The sequence below is a fragment of the Salvelinus sp. IW2-2015 genome, linkage group LG1, assembly GCF_002910315.2.
Source record: "Salvelinus sp. IW2-2015 linkage group LG1, ASM291031v2, whole genome shotgun sequence".
Classification (NCBI taxonomy): Eukaryota; Metazoa; Chordata; class Actinopteri; order Salmoniformes; family Salmonidae; genus Salvelinus; species Salvelinus sp. IW2-2015.
The window spans coordinates 23,118,552-23,123,015 of NC_036838.1; the positions used below are offsets into that span (position 1 = coordinate 23,118,552).

The 4,464-nt window shown below is 37.4% G+C and overlaps 1 long non-coding RNA gene across 1 annotated transcript; it reads right to left on the reverse strand.

Annotated features, from left to right (window-relative positions):
- Positions 1-1,646: 1,646 nt before the first annotated feature.
- LOC139027596 (uncharacterized) lies at positions 1,647-3,780 on the reverse strand. Its single transcript, XR_011479718.1, has 2 exons — positions 2,974-3,780; positions 1,647-1,963 (listed from the first exon to the last, which is right to left on the reverse strand). It is a non-coding gene; the product is annotated as an uncharacterized lncRNA (long non-coding RNA).
- Positions 3,781-4,464: the final 684 nt, after the last annotated feature.

A 4,464-nucleotide genomic window follows, 5' to 3' on the forward strand; every position in this document is an offset into this window, starting at 1 on the left:
TAGACCGACTAAATGTAACTTAGTTTACAGTTGACATTTTTCTGTTCACATTAATTYACTAAAGCTCTGACCGGTTTACTAATAGGTCTATTCATAGTTGCTTGTAATTTCAGTCCAGATTTGTGTACTTTTAGTGCATCTAAATTGTAGGTCATGTGTACTGTACTTCTCTCTTTCTGCTTAATTAAGAGATATGAGATCTCTTCTCACCAGGTTTGACCTCTCCTTTGACCCCCAGTACAGCACTGAATCCTACATCAGGTGTGTTAGTCATCTTTGCCTAGTTAGCAGATAGAACATTTACATTTACATTTAAGTCATTTAGCAGACGCTCTTATCCAGAGCGACTTACAAATTACCGAAACAAATAGAATTGCTTTATGTTCTCCAGGTTTTTGTATGTTTTTTATCATTAGAAATTTGCTTCATTACAAAAAAAGGTGATACTTGACGAATTAAATCAACCCATTTAGATACCAWCTTTTTGTATAATTAGAATGACTTTCCTTGCACCAGGTTTGACTGTGGTTTACTCATTAACCTATTCATAGCTGCTTGTACGTTCCCTCTATATTGGTAGTACACTTCTTAGATATGAAACAAACGTACATTTTTCGTCTCATAATGTTTCTTCTCCTACATCAGGTATGTTGGTCATCTTTAGTTAGCAACACTGAAACAAATAGACTACCTTTATCTTATTAGGTTTTGTATATATATTTCTTTTTTTCACCACAAATGTACACACTGGAGGTCAAAGCTCCACAGACAGTGTTGTGAACGCAAAACTCTCAAAAAATAGTTTTGGTTAAGTATCCTTTTTATTAATCCCACGGCAAAAATACACTTTCCTTTTCCTACTAGCACTAACTTTGCTGATAACTACTTAGTTGAGGGAACTGGCTACGATTGTGACATGTTGTTGTCTCACCTAGCTATCTCAAGATGAATTAACTGATGTAAGTCGCTCTGGATAAGAACGTCTGCTAAATTAATTAAATGTAAAACTAGCTGTCTTTTCTCACATATATGAAAACGGAAACGTTTACCAAGACTAATAATAAAGTGGTATTCTAACACCTGTCTACCATTTTAAATATTTACATTGGGATTTAAAGCTAATAACCTCTCCTGATGTCATCATGTCACCAAACAGTGGCCCAATTATGGCAGGCAGCAGTGGGTGTGGCTTCTGGAGTGGGCGTGCTCCTGATGGGATTGACATCTGTCTGTCTTCGCTGGAGGACAGGTTAGTACTTCTGATTCTGCATAACAAATAATTTGCAAACATTTTCCTTTKWCATATTAATGTTAGTGCCGTTGACAGGGCTTAATCTATCAACTCCTTTTGGTGATATTGTATAGGTTAGGCAATATCTATCAACAAATGTTGGTCATATTGTATAGGGTAGGCTATATTCAATATAATAATATGGTCTAATTCGTTTTTCAGAGAAAACCAATTCTCAGAGGTAAGAATTCCCCTTGTGAATATGATGCAGATTGTATCAACCTTTAGTTCTGTATTGTCCATGATGAGATGTTCTTACCACAACCTTCTTATACTTTTATGTTGTACAGACCTACAGCCAGACAGGATGATCAAAGCCAAAGTTCAGTACCAGTCAAAAGTTTGGACACACCTACTCATTCCAGGTATTTTCTTTATTTTTACTATTTTCTACATTGTAGAATAATAGTGAAGACATCAACACTATGAAATAACGCATATAGAATCATGTAGTAACCAAAAAAGTGTTTAACAAATCAAAATATATTTTATATTCTTCAAAGTAGCCACACTTTGCCTTGATGACAGCTTTGCGCACTCTTGGCATTCTCTCAACCAGCTTCATGAGGAATGCTTTTCCAACAGTCTTGAAGGAGTTCCAAAGAGAAGCAGGAGGGTGGACCAGAGTAATGAAGACTTTTCGTTGACAGTTTGCTAAATCACTGTGCATACCTACAAACACGCACGCACACACATACAGACACACACACATTGTATTTTAACATTTAATGCATCTTTGAGACTTCTGTCATTTTTCTTTTGAAATTGATAACTTACTATGCATAGTGTACATACATACTTTGACTGTACAAAACATTAAGAACACCCTCCCCCATTTTGAAGTAAGGTACTAACTAACATTAGGGGCATGGACTCTACAAGGTGTTGAAAGCGTTCCACAGGGATGCTGACTCCAAGGYTTCCCACAGTTGTGTCAAGTTGGATGSATGTCCTTTGGGTGGTGGACCATTCTTGAGACACACGGGAAACTGTTGAGCATGAAAAACCCAGCAGCGTTGGCGTTATTGACACAAACCGGTGCGCCTGGCACCTACTACCATACCCCATTCAAAGGCACTTACATATTTTGTCTTTCCCATACACCCTCTGAGTGGCACACATGCACAATCGATGTCTCAAATGTCTCAAGGCTTAAAAATCCCTCTTTAATCTGTCTCCTCCCCTTCATCTACAATGCTTGACGTGGATTTAACAAGTGACATCAATAAGGGATCATAGCTTTCACCTGAATTTACCTGGTCAGTCTATGTCATGGAAAGARCAGGTGTTCATAACGTTTTGAACACTCAGTGTACATACACACACAGACACATTTTATTTAAATGTTTTGTTTAACACCGTTTTATGAGGTCAAGTGTCCTTTCTGTAATCTTTGTTGACATTGAGAGCATGATAGTGTTAACTAACACAGCAATGTTTATTATTTAAGCTTTTAAAATGACAGTTTGTCTCAGGGATCATTATTTATTTATTCATATGTAATAGTCTGTTTAGCCCGGGTGCCAGTCTGTTTCTACTCTCTTGCCAACTCCTTAAGCAATTGCCATGTTTACACAATTTCATGAGGAGTTGTGGCAAGAGAGCATTAAAAGACTGGCACCCAGGCTATTGTCTGATTGGTGTTAATGTCAATAATACATTTCCTATGTACATATACCCACCAACAGGTTATGGTAATAAGTCCTTGACAGCAGTGTAGCTCTAGCGTCCCTTCAGAAAGCTGTCCAATACGCGGTCTCCCCTGTCTATGAGCCAGTATCCAGCCATGGCCGCCACTCCACCCATGAAGATGGAGGTGAAGACCATGTCTCCTTTAGCAGCCAGGGTGGCCAAAGCACAGAGCAGCACCCCAAAGAACATCTGCTGGAGTACCTCCACCTCTTCATCCTGGACGTCCTCAAACAGACCCTTCTCACCMACACCTACAGGGAGGAAGGGAGGGAGAGAGAGAGAGAAAKAAAKAMATTTTCAACAATACTTTTCAATAGAAAGTTAACAAAAATAGACAAGATCCTGCAATGACTTAGAAACTACACTGATAAACTTATATCACAGTTTACTTACTTATGGAGTTGCCTGCTCCAGGTGATTTGTTTTTCAAATCATATGAGCAAAACATATTTCTGGAACACTAAGCCAGACAAGATTAAACATGCCTATWTCTATAATGAATAKCAGTTTGAGGCGCTGCAATTATTAAATATGAAAGCACTAAACCTCTCACTTAAACCCAAACTTGTTCTCCAGTAGATTCATAAGGATCATATCTTGTTCCAAATTTTTATTTTTGCCTAAATACAGCTACTTTTWATTTTATTTTTTATTTAACCTTCATTTAACTAGGCAAGTCAGTTAAGAACAAATTCTTATTTACAATGACGGACAAGGAACATTGGGTTAACCGCCTTGTTCAGGGGCAGAACAACAGATTTTTACCTTGTCAGCAAGGGGATTTTGATCTAACAACCTTTCGGTTACTGGCCCAATGCTCTAATCCTAGGCTACCTGCACCCTACTTCTCATTTTCGGTTAACTGAAAATTAAACCTTGTTCAAAGTACATTATAACAAATATTATAGTTAAACTCAATATACTCATTGATTTAAAAAAATCTTTATGGAAAAAAATATTAAGAGGGTATTATATTTATGATATTATGAATAGGAATGGTAGAGTTATGTCACAACAGCAGCTATTGGAATATATGAGAAGGTTCGCTCAATTCAAATTTACGACCAATTATTGCAGCACTACCGCAGAAATGGAGAAGGCAAGTAGAAGGGGGAAGAAGTAGGGAACTGGTCTGTCTGCTATATAAGGACCAAAAAAAATAATAGAAAATATACCAGTTTAATTTGAGGACCAAAATGTTGACAGTTGTGCCATGCAGGTTGCAAAATAGCTGGGAAGAAATGTTTGATGTACCCGATTCCAGGGTACAGGTGTATGAGCTGATTCAACGCTTTGAGTTTTTCAATTTAAAGTACTGTACAAAATTCTTGCTACGAACATATATGCGGCATACAACCATTAGCTCTGCAGTTTTGCTGTTAAGAGACAGAATCATCAGACCATTTATTCTGGTATTGCCACAGAATCTTGTCCTGGTTATAAATTAAGGATGGCTGAAAAATCACAACATTATTAAAATT